We start from the raw sequence: 17988 nt of genomic DNA on the forward strand, positions 1-17988 counted from the left end.
TAACACAAGAAGTGTTGATTGCTGTCAACACCAGATAGATTCCTGCTGAATGGAATGATACTACAATTGTCATGATACCGAAGGTTGATAGCCCAGAACTGGTAACACAATTCCACCCCATAAGTTTGTGTAATGTACTTTACAAAATTATTTCTAAGATGCTAGCGTTGAGGCTGAAAAATATTTTACCTGAGATAATTTCCCCAACTCAGAGTGCATTTGTACCTGAAAGAATGATTACAGATAATATCCTGATTGCCTATGAATGTGTCCACAAGATAAAGAACAAGAAAAGGGGTCAATCGGGCCTATGTGCAGTTAAGTTGGACATGCACAAGGCATATGACAGAGTTGAGTGGTCATTCTTGCATGATATGATGGTCAAGTTAGGTTTTCATGAGCAATGGATCCAAATGATGATGGCTTGTGTGAGTTCTGTTAACTACAAAGTAAGATTCAATTCCCAGGAAACAGAGGCGTTCTACCCATCTAGGGGCATCAGGCAGGGTGACCCCCTATCTCCCTACTTATTCCTTCTTTGTGCAGAAGGTCTCTCTAGTCTATTGTAGTTTGAAGAAGAAGCTGGTGGCATAGAGGGGATTAGAGTGTGCAGAAATGCACCATCAGTATCACACCTTTTATTTGCTGATGATTCTCTGATCCTCATGAAAGCAGATGTTCTAAATGCAGCTTCCTTACAGCATGTTCTAGAGGCCTATTGTGAAAGTTCAGGACAGTTGGTGAGTCTTGCAAAATCAAGTGTGTTCTTCAGCCCCAACACCCCAGCTTCCTCGAGGACTGAAATATGCCAAGAATTACACATTGATACAGAGGCTTTATCTGATAAATAAATATCTTGGGTTGCCAGCTATGGTAGGAGCAGATAGGAGTGATTGCTTCAGACACTTTTATGAATGAATTAAGGAAAAACTGAATGGGTGGATGGAGAAGCAACTCTCCACGGGAGGAAAGGAAATTTTATTAAAATCCGTGGCTCAGGCCATCCCAGTTTTTGCAATGTCAGTTTTCTCTCTACCAAAGGGTCTGTGCAAGGAGATAATAGATTTGATAGCACAATTATGGTGAGGAGATGATGAGGATCATAAGAGAATGCATTGGTACACATGGCGGAAACTTTGTTATCCTAAATGTGATGGAGGGATGGGATTTAGAGATCTATACTCATTCAACCTGGCAATGTTATCGAGGCAGTGTTGGAGGCTCGTTACTAACCCCGACTCCTTATGTGCTAAAGTTCTAAAAGCCAAATACTACCCGAATGTGAGTCTTCTTCAAGCCACTTTGAAAAATGGGGCCTCTTTCACCTGGCAGAGTATAATGAAAGGGTTGGATACCTTCAAGCTAGGATATATTTGGTGGATTGGCACGGGGGAAAACGTGAATATTTGGACATACCCGTGGATCCCCTCGAGTCACGATAGGAAAATCATATCACACCGAGGCCAAACCATTCTTTCTTCCGTGAGTGACCTCATCGATCCAATGATAGAAACATGGGACGAAGAATTGGTCCGAACAATCTTTAATCCAGTGGATGTCAGGAGAATACTCCAAATCCCTCTGAATGTCGGAGCTTTTGAGGATTTCATTGCATGGAACCCAGACGGTAAGGGTATTTTTTCTGTCAAATCGGCCTACAAATTGCAGTGGAGCCATTCTTTACATGCTCACGTAAATGTTCTACGTCGTTCGGGGGCCTCAAGATCTCCAGAAATATGGAACATACTATGGAAAATAAATGCTCCACGAAAAGTTCTCATTTTTGGCTGGCGCGTCCTTCATGGGATTATCCCGCTAAAATCCATACTTACAAACAGACACATCGGCTCGGATGCGGTATGCCCAGTGTGTCATCAAGATGCAGAGGATATCCGTCATCTTCTGTTTGACTGTTGCCATGCTAGGGAACTCTGGAACAACCTTGGCATTTCAGAAATTGTGGATGAGGCCAAGCAAATTGATAGATTGGGCTCTGTTATTATGGAGCATCTATTAACAGTACCAGACAAGATCCTGCCAATTAAGCCAAACTTGAATATCAAACATGTGTTGCTGGTTGGCGCATGGTATTTGTGGTCGATCAGGAGAGAACTTACTCATAATGGTAAACCACCACCTCTATGAGATGGCATATGTCAGTTCTAGCTATTGCAAGTAACTTCCATGAGGCGAACAACAAACAAAAGTGTATAGGTGATCAGAGATGGTGCAAACCTGAAGCGGCATTTGTGAAGTTGAATGTGGATGTTGTTTTCTTAGTTGAAGAAGGTGTGGGAGCTACTGCAGCAATTATCAGGGATGACAAAGGACAATTCCTAGCAGGCCAATGTGAGTATATCATCCACGTACCAGATGCAGAAACAGCTGAAGCAACAGCAATCAGGGATGGTCTTCTTTTGGTCAATTCTTTGGGATTTCCGAGGGTAGAAGCTGAATCGGATTGTCTCAGTGTCATAAACTTTTGTCAGGGTCAGTCAAGATGGTGGAATGCAGCAGCACCGATATATGCAGAGTGTCTGGATTTGACGTCTTCGATTGGGAAGGTCGTTTTTAAACACTTTTTACGTTCGAGCAATCAAGCGACGCATGTGCTAGCTAACTTTTGTTATTGTAATAAGATCTCTACTACTTGGACGGAGGAGCCCCCGAGCTGCCTCGTCTCTAGTCTTGTGGACGATGTATTTCCTTCGTTGAATCAATAAAGCTAGCCATGATGGCTTTCTCTAAAAAAAACTGGGCCTTCGAGGTAGCTGGGCTGCTTTGGTAGAAACAACAGGGAAGCGCATAGGACAGGCATCTTAATGACTTCCTGCCTGTTTGTTTAGTACCACATCGCTTGCGGAACGCAGCAGGGCAGCCGAGACAGTTATAAGAGGAGGGGCAGGGCAACATTTCAAAGCATACCTTTCTCGGCCTTTTGGCTAAGATCAAGTGTAGTATCTGTTCTTATCAGTTTAATATCTGATATGTGGGCCATGTGCCCACAACGACATTAAATTTATTTTTTATGGGGGAGGGTCCATCACACTAGCTTGCTAGTGGGGCCCTTAGGCGTTGCCTGGGCGTTGCACTACTGCCCAGGCCAGGCGCACCCCAATTAATACAAAGTAAAACAAGTTTCTTTAGTTGTTTGTTCTGACCAGTCACGCAATTAGATGCTCGACAAAAGACACTGTTCGGCTAAACAGAATAGCACTGCACTCCTATATCAAGCATTCATTTTTCAAGTTGGCTGCATTTGTGTAATATTTAGCATCACAAGGCGTGAAGGAATATTTTAACATCACAAGGCTTCAGTCTCATGGCAACAAGAGGTAATGTTTTGTAGCTCACGGGATGCATGCCAGCGTTGCCTGGTGCATATGATTTGGCTTGCCACCAGTCTGGAGGATCTTGAGTGAGCATAAATGGTTCAATAGTGCTGAGCTTTTTCCTTGCAGTTGGACAAAGGAAGCACGACTATACAAATAAAGAGGTAAAGTTTTCTTGTACCGAAAAAGGCTTTCGTCTCGCTTTATATTATAAAGCATACCGCCCAAGCCAAGCATCCAACAAGGTTCAACAAAGCACACACAGACGCACACGGAGGTCCACAAGAACACAGAGAAGACATAAGGGTCAATGCTGAGGGCACAACACAACAAGCCCTAAACACAAAAACACACACGCCATAGAGCCACTAGACGGCCTAGTCCGGCTCTGGGGGAGGGGGCGGCAGCGGGGGTGCCACGCGGAGCGCCATCGAGCGGAGGTCGGTGAGGAGGGTGGTGATGATGTCCCTGTCCTAAGGGCGGCTAAGCGGCCGCCAAAGCTGCAAGAAACCACACATTTTGAAGATTGCGTCAGTCGCACGTCGGAGAGGCACCTTCTGAATAACAAGCTTATTGCGAATGTTCCAAAGCGTCCAGGTGAGAACCCCAATGCACAGCCATCTAATATGGCGGTAGCGGGTAGGGGAAGCATTGAGCTCCGCAAGTAAGTCGGGGAAGTTGGTATTGCACCACCGTCCACCGACCGTTTCGCGGAAGCAAGCCCACAGGAACTGGGCAGTAGAGCACGAGAAGATGTGGTTAGCATCCTCGATCATGCCACAGATGGGACACATCCCATCGCCCAGGCCGTTACGCTTGAGGACTTCAACCCCAGAGGGGAGGCGTCCACGGATCCATTGCCACAGGAAAATCTTGATCTTCAGAGGTAGGCGGATGTCCCAGATCAGGCTAAAGGGCTCCGGGGCCGCCGAGGGCGTAATGGCGGCGTACAAGGACTTCGTGGAGAAGCGGCCAGACGGCTCAAGGCGCCAGGAAAGGACATCCAGGTCCTCCTCGACGTTCATCGGCATAAGGACGATGTCTTGTAGGAAGGAGTCCCAAGCAGCCACCTCGAGGGGGACGAAGGGGCGCCGGAAAGCGAGACGCCCTAAGTCAATAAGGGTCGTCTCGACAAAGACCCAAGGGTCGGCCACAATGGCAAAGAGTTCTGGGAATTGCGCAGTCAGGGGGGAGTCCCCTAACCAGCGGTCGAACCAGAACAAGGCCGAGGACCCCGAACCCAATTGAGATGGACGTGCCAATGCGAAGGACTGACAGAAGCTGGATCACGGACTGTCAGAACTGGGATCCACCCGTACGCTGGCAAAAGGCAAGAGGCTGGCCCCGAAGATACTTATTACGGATGATGGTAAGCCAGAGGCCTCCCTCCCCATTGGCGATACGCCACAGCCAACGGGTCAGGAGAGCAATGTCCATGCGCCGAGATGACAAGATCCCAAGGCCACCTTGGTCTTTGGGTTTGCAAATGTCGGGCCAGCTCACCATATGGTACTTCTGCTTGTCGCCCTCACCAGCCCAAAAAAACCTCGACTGGTATTTGGCAACCTCTTGATGGAGGGTCTCATGGAGACCGTAGAAGCTCATGAGAAACCAGAGAAGGCTAGCAAGCGAAGAGTTGATTAGGATTACCTTGGCTGCTTTCGACAACCACCTCCCGCTCCAGGGTTTAACCCGGTGCTGCATCCTAGTCACAGTTGGGCGGAGATCAGCAACGGTGAGCCTGGAATCACTAATGGGTATCCCCAAGTAAGTCATGGGGAAGGAACCCAGGCGGCAGTTCAGCCGGTCCGCAATGGATAAAGCCTCCTCCGGAGGATAGCCAAGGACCATCACTTCGCTCTTATCGAAGTTGATGGTGAGCCCAGACATCTGTTGGAAACACAGGAGTAGGAACTTCAGGTTGGCGATGTCGGACACGGAGCCCTCTACCATAACTGTGGTGTCGTCCGCATATTGGAGGAGGGAGACCCCTCCCCCACCCACTAGGTGGGGGACTACGCCGCGGATATGGCCGCAAGCTTTGGCCTTATCAAGGATGACCGCGAGGGCATCGGCAACCATGTTGAACATAAACGGGGAGAACGGGTCACCCTGGCGGACCCCACATAAGGTGGGGAAGTAAGGCTCGATCTCACCGTTGATGTTGACCGTCGTTCGACCGTAGGTGACGAGTTGCATAATGCGGGTCACCCAGCGGTCGTCGAAGCCCTTTTGAAGCAAAACTTCCTGAAGGAAGGGCCAATGGACAATGTCGTAGGCTTTGTGAAAGTCGAGCTTTAGGAAGACCGCGCGGTGGTTCTTGGCTCGGACTTCATGGAGGACTTAGTGAAAAACCAGCACCCCATCCAAAATAAACCGGCCTTGGATGAAGGCGGATTGGTTGGGGTGGGTGACAGAGTCCGCTAGAAGGGTCACCCTATTGGCGTACCCTTTAGCCAAGATCCTGAAGATCACGTTGATCACCGTGATCGGGCGGAATTGGCGAATGTCCGAGGCCCCCGGGACCTTGGGGATGAGGGTAATGATCCCATATTTTAGGCGCCCAAGGTCCATGGTCCCAGAGAAGAACTCGCCGAAGAGGGCCATGACTTCCGGTTTGATGGTTTGCTAGAATGTTTTGAAGAATGACACTGGCAATCCATCCGGGCCCGGAGCCGAGGAGGGGTTCATTCCTTTGACCGCCGCTAGGACCTCCTCCTCCGAGAAAGGTGCCACCAGGGCGGCATTGGCCTCGTTGGAAACTAGCTGGGCATCCGACCAGGTGTCGGGGGCCAGCGCAGCCCCACCCCGAGGGGTAGGGGAGAAAAGGGCTTTATAGAAGCCGTCTACGTGGGCTCGGATGTCCGAGGGGCGAACAAGCTGAGTATCGCCATCCCACAAGGAGTGAATGGAGTTTCGTCGATGCCGGCCATTGGCGATCACCTGGAAGTAAACCGTGTTAGCGTCACCATGGAGCACCCACCGTTGGGTGTCGCGCAGCCACCAATATGCCTCCTCATCCGAGTAGATGACCGAGAGCTGGTCCTCGAGATCATATCTCAGCATCCACTCATCCGGGGAGATCCCAGAAGTGTCGGCGCGGGCGTCCAGGACTTGGATGGCACTCAGAAGGGCCTTCTTGCAGTTACGGAGATCACGGTTGAGGTTTGCGCCCCAACCCTTCATAAATTGGCATGCAAGCTTGGCGCAGAACTGCCAGGAGTCCATGGCGGACATGGCGCGGTGAGGAAAATCGCGCGCGGTGGTCCACTTAGCCGCAACGGCCTCGCGGAATCCGGCCTGGTTGAGCCAGAAGATCTCAAACCAGAACCAAGGAGGGATGGGGGGCGTTCATCTGCGGAGGAGAGGAGGAGGGGGACATGATCGGAACCGATCCGGGTGATAGCCTGTAGCGAGGCCAGGGTACATCTGAGTTCCCACTCCAGAGAAACTAGGACGCGGTCCAGAACGGACTGCGCCGGGTTCGCCTGACGGTTAGTCCAGGTGAATCGGGCCCCCGTTTGCTCAAGCTCATGAAGGCCAAGCTCCGCGATGCAATCTTTGAACATCTGCATCCGGGGCGGTTAACCCGGTCATTGTTCTTCTCATCCGGGGAGCGGATGAGGTTAAAGTCCCCTCCCACGACCACTGGGAGGGAGGAAGCGGAGATCTTCCATTGCAGCTCAGCGAGGAAGGTCGGGGAGCGGCGGTGGTCCGCCGGTCTGTATACAATGATGACCTCCCACTTAAAGTTTAGCGCCCGCTCGAAGATCTTCATACTAACGAAGAACTCGCCCCGGTCCATACCGCACACCTCAAAGGTGGCATCCTTCACACCTAACAGGATGCCACCCGAGTGGCCAATGTTCCCACTAGAAGGGAGCCAATGCTAGGCAAACAAGTGGGAGCTAAGGCCATCGAGTTCGGGGAGACAAAACTCCGTGCGCATGGTTTCTTGAATGGCAATGACGTCGATGTGTTCGTCGCTGATGTACTCAACTAGCTGGCGGCGGCGGCCGTCATGGTCGAAGCCACGGATGTTCCAGAAGAGGGCGCACGTCTAAACCGCCATTGAGGGGCTGCTTGACCCCAGGACGGTGGAAGCGCTGTGGGCTCTGAGAGCGGCAATGCGGGAGCGGGTGCGGCCATGGATTTCCTTGGCTGGCATCCCTGCGGGACGCTGGGGCGCCGGTGTGCGGAGGATACGGGCCCGGGTCTCGGCGAGTTTCCCGTCAAGGATCTCGCGGGCCTGGATAGATAGCCGCAATCTGCTCTAAGGGGGGACCAACTGCCCCCCTGAAAACTACAGCTGAGTCTAGGGCCACCTTAGCAAGACGGCCGAGCGGGATCGCTTCAAGCGCAGAGAACGAACAACTGGAGATGGACGGCGCCCAGATCTCAGCCCGCTCGGAGATGGACGGCGCCGGGAAGCCGGCCGGGCGGTCCGTGTCGAGACGGGCACTGCGGCGGGAGGCAGTCACCGGAGTCGACGAAGCCCGAGCCCGAAGGGCGTACGACACCGACCGAGGCGGGTGGGGGCGACGGGGGTGACCACCGTGTCGGTGGCCACGAGGAGCAGACGAGTCGGGGACGCAGGCACACTACAAGAAATATGTCAATTAGTGACCTTCTATCAGTGACCCTTGAAGAATTGGTCATAGATCTATGACCATTTCAGACCAATTGGTCAAAAGCTGTTCGGGGGGCGTCAAACCCTAAACTATAACGACCATTTTGGTCAGAAATGTCGTAATTTCCTTACACAAAATGGTCATAAAGCAGATAGCACTGGTCTGCTGCCTTATTTCTAGCTGATCATGACCAATATAGATGGTCATAACCTTGTAAATTGTGGTGGGTTGCTATGACTAGGCGCCACCTCATCAGTTTTGCCTATGTGTCATGTCCGTGTGGCAGTTTTTGCCCTAGGTTGTGAAGCAACCTATATTTCTGTCATTCCCAAAATTCCCGAAAAAAATCTCATAAATTCTTTGGGTCATATCTTTGTCAAATATGTAAAAAACTTCCTTGCCTAGTTCAAAAATAATTCAAAAATATTCATTTTCCTATTCTGTTCAGAACAACAGTTTGTGAAGGAAGTACCACTTTGGCATGTCCAAATAGTATCCATTTTCTACAGTGCTTTCCTATGCCCAAATAACCATCCTCCACCAAATGCCAACTCAATCCATTCATTATTTTGAGCCGAGCTCCAACATTCGTATTTATGTCCAGTGTGGTAGTTTGCAAAGCAAGTACCACCTAGGCTCCTCCTTTTGAGCTGAAAATTTGTGAAGACGGTTTTCTTAGTAACTGATCGTCCTCAGCCAAAACTCACGCCCATTAGCCACGTACATTTCCCGTACCGCTAATCAAACACTTGGCTGCTAATTCATGTTTGAGCATCGATCGGTCTCCTCGTGAGAATCTTATGTTGTAATTTTCTTCCTAGCACCTACCTGGGGAGTGCCCAACCCACTAGACATGCCTAGGCTGCCCAGAACACATGGCAACGCCACGGTCACGTGGTGACCACGCGGCGGGCATGCGAGCTTACGCGCTCTAGAGTTGGGGGCCTCGACTACCACCCAAACCTCAACGTATCGCCACCAAACCATGTATTTATGATTAAATAGGTACTTATGTGATTATAAATGATTTTTGGAAAAAATAAATAGTAAACTATGAGGCAGCTGCAGTTCAAATTTGACCCGCTTCCTCCTGAATCGACGGGAATTTGTCTTTTTCACCAGAGGTGGATCAAAGCTTTTGACACCCAACCATTTTGTCAATTGTGCATTAAATATGGCCTAGTATTTTAGAAAATTGATTTGGTCCAATTTTGCAACAAATATATGGTAGGTCCTTCACAAAAAATACTCATTTCAAGCACTCGGAAAATGGAAAATGTATTTTTCGTGCAAATAAAATGAAAACTCCCTTAGGCAACATTGTTTAGAATTCCAAGATGCACCCTTGTGCACAATATGAGATCATTTGAATAAACTATGCCATGAATGTGGCCATAAGATTGATTATTTGGCTTGAAAGCCATGAATCTTCACACTTGATAGCTCGTTTCCGAGAACACATTTTTAAAATAATTGCCGTATTACAAGTTTATTATTTTTCCTGGTAACTTGGTCACATATAATGACGCAATGCGAAGGTTTTCCAATTTTTTGATTTTTTATGCCCGTTTCAAAATGCGGTCAAAACGGCAGGAATGACCGTTCCTAGCTAGTTGTTGAATCTTGGAATTTTTTTGGTGTTTCTCTGATTAAATAGATACTTATGTACCTAGAAATTATTTTTGGAAAAAATAAAGAGCAAACTACAAGGCAGCTACAGTTCAAATTTGACCCGCTTCCAACTGAATCGACGAAAATTTGTCTTTTTCATGAGAGGTGGATCAAAACTTTTTACACCCAACCATTTGGTCAATTGTGCATTAAATATGGCCTAGTATTTTATAAAAATGATTTGGTATAATTTTGCAACAATTATTTGGTAGGCCCTTCACAAAAAAACCTCCATTTGGGCACTAGAAAAATGGAAAATGGTTTTTTCGTCCAAAGAAAATGAAAACTTCTTTAGGCAATATTGTTTGCCATTCCAATATGCACCCTTGTGCACAATATGAGAACATTTGAACAAACTATGCCATGAATGTGGCCATAAGATTGATCATTTGGCTTGAAAGCCATGAATCTTCACACTTGATAGCTCGTTTCCGAGAACACCTTTTTAAAATAATTGCCGTATTACAAGTTTATTATTTTTCTTGGTAACTTGGTCACATATAATGACACAATGCAAAGTTTTTCCAATTTTTTGATTTTTTTTGAATTTTTTATGCCCGTTTTAAAATGCGGTCAAAACAGCGGGAATGACTGTTCCTAGCTAGTTGTTGAATCTTGGAATTTTTTTGGTGTTTCTCTGATTAAATAGATACTTATGTACCTAGAAATGATTTTTGGGAAAAAGAAATAACAAACAATGAGGACGCTGCAGTTCAAATTTGACCCATTTCCTGCTAAATGAGCGGAAATTTGTCTTTTTCATGAGAGGTGGATCAAATTTTTTGACACCCGAACATTTGGTCAATTGTGCATTAAATATGTCCTAGTATTTTAGAAAATTGATTTGGTAAAATTTTGCAATAAATATATGGTAGGTCCTTCACAAAAAAGTCATTTTGGGCACTCGGAAAATGATTAAAAATAGCTAGAAAGATCATAAATGCATAGAAATTGGTCCTTATCCAAAATGTGGTCTAACTCTAGTGAAAATTTGTGTGGTGCCATTTTGCAAAATATTTTTGATAGCTACTTGACAAAATCCCTCTATTTTTAGTACTTAGACACTTCTTTAAATCACTGGTTTTTGAACCAATCAGGACTCTCACTAGTGCAGAACCGGGCAATAGCACCGGTTCGGTAACTGGCACTAAAGTGTGGGCACTAAAGGTCCCCCCTTTAGTACCGGTTTAGCACGAACCGGTGCTAAAGGGCAACCACGTGGCACGAGCCAGCTCCGGGGGCAGGGAGCCCTTTAGTACCGGTTGGTGACACCAACCGATATTAAAAGGTTGGGGGGTTTGGGTTTATGATTTCTTTTTCATTTAATTTTGTGTTTTCCATTTAATTTTTTTTTCGTTTGCTGGTATTTTATGATGCTACATATTGTACACGTTATGCATATATATAAATAGAATTTCTAGTAGAACCGATCATATATATATATCATCGAATGTCTCACAACCACCATTAATTCACATATATATACACACATGTATATATGTATACAATTAGGTACCTATATACAATTTCTCCTAATTGGTGCCTTCGGAGCCAGTGGCATTAGCCTAATTGGTGCCTTCGGAGCACGATGACAATTGGAAGTGGTTCATGGGGGCGGTAGCGGGTAATAGTATTCTCCTTTGGGATCTATGACCTGGTCGAGCAAAAATCCCGCTATTTCCTCTTGAATTGCTTCTATGCGGTCCTCTGGTAGGAGCTGCTCCCACACCTCTTTGAACTGTTAAGAAGGAGATCAATATGCATGTGTATTAGTTGTGTGACTAGATATCGATAATGGTGTAAAAATTGTGAATAGTGTTCTGACAAACGTACCCACTCCTGTCTTTGAGATCTGCTCCTTTCGGACGCCATCATGCGAATGTTCTCGCAAACGTAGTATGCACACAGATTATTCCCTGGCGCCTGCTTCAGGGCCTTTACGAGAATTGAATTTGATCAAATAATAATTAATCAAGCATGATAATTAAAGAGATGGCAACTAGCTAGCTAGTACTACTTAATTACTTACCTTGGGTCGATATCATTTCAGCTTTTTATTTCATTGGCCTGGAGTGACGCTGATGAACTTTGCCCAAGCCCTGCCCGCCGACAAAGAAAATGAATAAAAGGGTTATTAAATAGTTCATATCAGGAAATGACGAACTAAATAGGCTAAGATATAGTTAATAATGATTGAAATTACCTATTGACTATCCCAGACAAGATGGTGTAGTCACTTGCTTTTTTAAGTAGTGAGTCTAGTACTTCAACTGTTCCTTCATCAACTTTAATGATTAACAAGATCCAGTGAAATCTGCATGCACACACGTTTGCATGTCTTAATTAAGCGGGCATATGTAAGCAAAAACATGTAGCTACCTAGTAGGCAAAAACAGAATTTGTAGTACAAGACAGTGCGACTCACTCGAAGTTGTAAGGAAGTAGTATATCTTCATTGTATTTGAGGCGCTTGAAGAACTCTAGCATGCTTTCCTCTACACTTTTTTCGTAATATGGATCTAATTTCCATGTGTATTCATTGATGGTATTTGGGTCAACGAACCCAATGCCATAGCGCCCACCTTTTTTCATTTCATAAATCTTCATCCTGCATAATACCACAGAAAAGAATATAGTGAGGATAATTACAGGTAATGATTGATCAAAATGATCACTACAGCTAGCTTGAGACTTAAATTACAGAAAGAAATCACTTACAGACAATAGCAACTGACGATAGATTTGTCGAGTGCGTCTTGATTGTATAACTGAAATAGTTCTGAATACTCAACGGACACAGCTTTCTCATGGTAGTAATGATCCTTCTTGACATTCACCATGAGGGACTCTCTATTGGAAATCTTGGTAATGTCCATGTACCATTGATGCAATTCATACATTCTCGTTGGGAGCTTCTTGACCTCGTCTGGCTCGACCAAAGGTTGGCCCCGGACATACTTCCGTTTTATTTCCTCCTCTCTAAGCGGAGGCATGGGCTCGATGTCGAGGAGTTGTCCAACAGTGATCTTGAGGATTTTAGCCTGCCTTATATGCTCCTCAGTTATTACCACATCGCCCAGCTCGGGAGCGTAAACGGTTTGCCCACAATAATATTGGGCGCGCCTACTCTCATGTGTTGTTGGCACAACAAGCGGGGGGATTGATTGCGGCGCCTATTCTCCCAGCTGGGGAACGGTTTTACCTCTCCTTTTGCCAGCTGATTTGCTCGAGCTCGAGCTCGCCTCTTTCTGTAGACGTGCTCGATTTAACTTCCTGAGGTGGCGCTCATAGTCTGTGTCAATAGGATTGGGAGCTGGTGCTCTAGCCATACGAATGAAGTTGTCAATCTTTTCCTCAGGCACTTTCTCCCTTGGCGGCGGTGGCGGTTTCGATGCAAAATGGGCTTCCACCTCGGCCTTCGATATGGCTGTGTTTTCCTCCTCGAACTTGTCGTAAGGCCTCTGCGAAAGAGACGTGAGGCTGCTTGGACCATATTGAAATCGCTTGCCTCCACCTGTACCTCCAGTACTACCTCGACTTGTACCGCTATGCACCATAGCTGAGGCGGCTCTCTTCTGTGATTGCTGAGGCGGCGAAGACGGCTGACGTGGCTGAGTTGGAGGAGGAGTGGTGTTGGGGATATTACTACTGGGCATAAACCGGCCTACCTGGGCCGGATTAACTCCATCAGTAGTTCAAAGGTGTTAAAGCCCAAAGAGGCAGATAAAGGCCCAGGGCCCGTAGTCGGTTTACAACCTGTAGCCGTACATCAACTTTGTGCACATACTTGTAATATGAGTTAGGAACAAGGAGAGACCAACCCGGATACGAGTATGAACCGGTGTTGGGACTCTGAACCGACAGGCGTCACCCATGTATATAAGGGGATGACCCGGCGGCGGTTCAAGGACGACAGACAACGACTCGAGGCATAGGCGAAGCTTATTCGCTCCCTAGTCATCGAAACACCCATCAATTCCATCACAACTAGAAGTAGGCTTTTACCTTCATTGAAGGGGCCGAACTAGTATAAACTCTCTTGCGTCCTTGTGTCCGCTTTAACCCCTTCAAGCTAACCCGTAGCGATGGCTCCACGACTAAGTCCTTTCTCTAGGACATCTGCCGTGACAAAACCACGACAGTTGGCGCCCACCGTGGGGCTATCGCATGATGCTTTCCGGTTCTTGGAGGGCCGTTTTGAAGGACTCGAGGGCTATGCTGTAGGCCGGATGACTAAGAGTCGTCGCGGCAGGCTCTACATCGACGATGCAGGCTGGGGCCCCGAGGCCGGCTCAGTTGAGTACGGGTACCGGGTCCCCTTTGGTAGCATTCACGTTTTCATTGGGAAGATCGGTGAACCGGGTCCTGAGCCGGACATCTGCACCGACCTCGTCGAGACGGCTCAGCGTGCGCAATCCGCCCAGGTTAAACCGGCCATGAAGCGTGCCTTCGTGGGAGTCATCCATGGAGGAAGTCATGAGGACGGATCGGGATTTTGCAGGGCGACTGTCATTTGTTCCGGTGACGAATCTTCGATCGAGAAACTGAATCTCTTTATCAGCTACAAGATGGCCGGATTGGGAGCTGTTCCGATGGCGACAGTATTCCGGACCCCTCTGATCTGCCCAACTGGGTTGGAGTATTCATGGCCGGAACACAAGCAGCGCTTCATTCTTCGACAGCTGCGGCAACGTTTTCCGGTTCAGCAGCAGCAACGGCCGCCGGGGCAGGAGGCCCTGTGCGCCCGCTGGCTCAGGTTCTATCAGAGCTATTTGATGCGTTGGCTGTGCTTATGGCGGAAGTTAATCCGCCAGATCAGGACGTTCACAATACGGAGATTGCAAAGGTAAAGGAATAGATCACCCAGGACAAGGCGGATCTGGCGGCTGAGGACACCAGGATGGCCGCAGAGCGGGCTGCTTTAGACGCACAGGCCTACAGGCTTATGTTAGACCAGAGCGCATCACATGAAGTCATGAGGAGGAAGCACCGGTCCCTCTTACCTCCGGTTTTCGAGGCCAGAGACCTTTTCAACACTCCAGGGCCAAGAGCCGGCAATCCGCTGGAGGGGAACCGGGCAGAAGCCCCTGGGACCGGTGCACCGGTTCAGCCTCGTCAGATTGACCCGCCTTGTCAAAACACCGTTGTACCTCAGGCTGCTTTAACACCCCCGGGTCACTACTCCAGCCCAATGGACAATCTTGTTGCCGCTGCTGCACGGCTGGAGGCCATTCCAATTGAAGGTGACTCGCCACAGGCAGTAGAGACACGACGGGTCAAGGAACTTCTGAGGACCGCTTTGGCCCAACAGGAAGCATACTCGTACATCCGCGACCGGATCCACTCGACCCCTCGTCCAAGCCGAAGCTATAGCAGACATATGGATGAACCGGCAGTGTCAAGTAATGAACGACGTGGGGCACCCCAGGACAACGACCCGACGGGTGGTGCTGATGACGCTCAGGAAGTGGTGAACCGGGCCCGAGCGCGTAGGAAGGCCGAGTTAGCCGCACAGCATCAGGCTCGGCAGCTCACGCCGGTTCGTCCAACCATTTCGATCGAACCTGGTGTTACTTCTAGTTCTTTGGGGGTGCCTTTCCTCGTCCCCGCTTTACGCAACGTGCGCTTGCCCAAGGATTTCAAAGGCCCGCGCAAGGTACCAAATTATACGGCGGATCAACCACCAAAGACATGGGTAGAGAGCTATGAGATGGCCATGGAGATGCTTGATGTGGATGACACGGCGTGTGCGAAATAATTCACCATGATGCTTGAAGGAACGGCCTGTACTTGGTTAAAAAGCTTGCCCGCTAATTCTATCAGTTCATGGGTCCAATTACGAGCCCGGTTTATCAACAATTTCAAGGATACCTATAAACAGCCTATGTCGATAGTGGACTTAGCTGCATGCGTCCAGGAGGAAGGAGAGTCAACGACTCATTGGGTGCGTCGGGTTTCACAAGTGTTGCACTCCTCAGACCGCATCAACGCTGACACCGCAGTATTAACCCTAGAAGGCAACTGCCGGTTTGGGCCCCTGAAGTTGAAATTGGGACAGATGAAGCGTCATTGCACCGACATGGGGACCCTCATGGCCGCTTTGGTAAAATATGCCGATTCTGATAGTACCAAGGACCCCGAATCTGATGATGACAAGACAGGGAAGGGGAAGAAGAACAGCAGCTCCAAAGGTCAGCAGCATCACTGGGTAGGCAATGGCGGAGGAGGCAAGCGTAAAGCGGATGGCAACATCGATTTTGTGGCTAATACCAACGTATAGGACAATGGCCAGCGGCGCAAGGGTAGGCCGAAAAATCGTAGTGGAGCACCCAACCCCAACCCAAACCGCCTGAACTATCTGCTAAGCCAGCCCTGTCCAAGACATGGGATGAAGGAGGAGCCAGCAAACCACCTTTGGAAGGATTGCTTTATTATGCAGGAGTTCAAGAATTCTAATAATTTCCGGTATGATCACGGATCTGGCGGTGGCTTAGGGTTCGGGCCGGGTTACGGTGGAGGAAGTTCCGGTTCAGGATTTATTGGTAATCCGGGCGGACATAATGGTCAAAATAGTCAGAACAACCAGGGTGGTTATAACCAACAGCAACAACAGTCAGGTTACCAAAGCAACCCAAAGCAGTTGAGTAATGGGCAGTACCATGTCTTTACCACTAGCCTGGACAAGCGAGACCGAAAGGTTCAGAGGCGGGCAGTCAACTCTGTTGAACCAGCCACACCCCGTTATCTACGTTGGTCTGAACAGCCAATCATATGGAGCAGAGAGGATCACCCACTCCAGGTCGATAATCCGGGTCAGTTGGCTCTGGTGGTGGCGCCTCAGGTGGGAGGTTATAAGTTCACCAAGGTGCTCATGGATGGAGGGAGCAGTATTAACATCCTATACTATGAGACCTTCCGTCGTGGGACTTACAAATAAGAATCTTAAACCGTCCAATACAGTATTCCATGGTGTAGTGCCTGGCAGATCAGCATATCCCATTGGTAAGATAGCTCTTGAAGTGGCCTTTGGGGATGACCATGATTCCAGGTCGGAGACATTAACGTTTGAAGTGGTGAAAATCCAAAGTCCATATCATGCCCTGTTTGGGCGTCCGGCATACGCCAAGTTTATGGCTCGGCCCTGTTATGTGTATTTGCAGCTCAAGATGTCGGGTCACAAGGGGACAATAACAGTTCACGGAAGCCGCAAAATCGCTTTGGAATGCGAAGAAGGAGATGCGGCTTATGCAGAGTCGGTTTGTGCCACCGAGGAGTTGAAGTACTATAAAGACAATGTTGACCCGGCGGACATGACTCCGTTGAAGAAGCCAACTATGGAGCATGATCCGGCCCTAAAGTTCAAATCGGCAGCAGAAACTAAGCTTGTTGACTTTGTACCTGGCGATTCGTCCAAGCATTTCAGCATTAGTGCCAACTTGGATCCGAAATAGGAAAGCGCGCTCATCGAGTTCATCCGTGAGAATCAGGACATTTTTGCATGGAAGCCCTCTGACATGCCAGGTGTACCGAGGCAACTCGCTGAGCACACACTTAATGTGGATCCTAAATACAAACCGGTGAAATAGTTCCTCCGCCGGTTTAACGAAGAAAGACGCAAGGCGATTGGAGAAGAGGTAGCCAGGCTCTTAGCAGCTGGTTTTATTGTTGAAGTTTTTCACCCTGAGTGGCTTGCCAATCCGGTGCTAGTCCTTAAGAAAAATGGCACCTGGCGTATGTGTGTGGATTACACAGATCTTAATAAGGCTTGTCCAGCAGATCCTTTTGCCCTCCCCCGTATTGATCAAATCATTGATGCTACGGCGGGTTGTGAGCGTTTAAGTTTTTTGGATGCATATTCTGGCTATCATCAGATCAAAATGGCAGTTAAGGACCAGGAGAAGACGACATTCATAACTCCCTTTGGAGCCTTCTGCTATGTGTCTATGCCCTTTGGGCTCAAAAGTGCCCAGGCAACTTATCAATGGTGTGTACAAAATTGTCTTCACAAGAAGATTGGCCGTAATGTACATGCTTACGTGGACGATATCGTGGTTAAATCCAGGGAGAAGGAGACTCTGGTTGATGATTTGAAGGAAACCTTTGATAACCTAAGGACGTACAAGATGATGCTTAATCCGGACAAGTGTGTCTTTGGTGTACCGGCGGGCAAGTTATTGGGTTTTCTGGTGTCCAACAGGGGAATTGAGGCTAATCCGGAGAAGATCACAGCCATCACCTCCCTGGCTAAACCGAAGTGTATCAATGATGTTCAACGCCTGGCAGGCCGGATTGCCGCGTTAAGCCGGTTTATCAGCCGCCTTGGTGAGAAGGCGATCCCTTTGTATCAGATGTTG

General features: G+C 48.3%; 1 non-coding gene across 1 annotated transcript; it reads left to right on the top strand.

Moving 5' to 3' along the window:
* The first annotated feature begins 2921 nt into the window (after positions 1–2921).
* Positions 2922–3118, top strand: LOC125517827. Its single transcript, XR_007287828.1, has one exon. It is a non-coding gene; the product is annotated as a U2 spliceosomal RNA (small nuclear RNA).
* Positions 3119–17988: the final 14870 nt, after the last annotated feature.

The sequence above is a fragment of the Triticum urartu genome, chromosome 6 (genome assembly GCF_003073215.2).
Source record: "Triticum urartu cultivar G1812 chromosome 6, Tu2.1, whole genome shotgun sequence".
NCBI classification, from domain to species: Eukaryota; Viridiplantae; Streptophyta; class Magnoliopsida; order Poales; family Poaceae; genus Triticum; species Triticum urartu.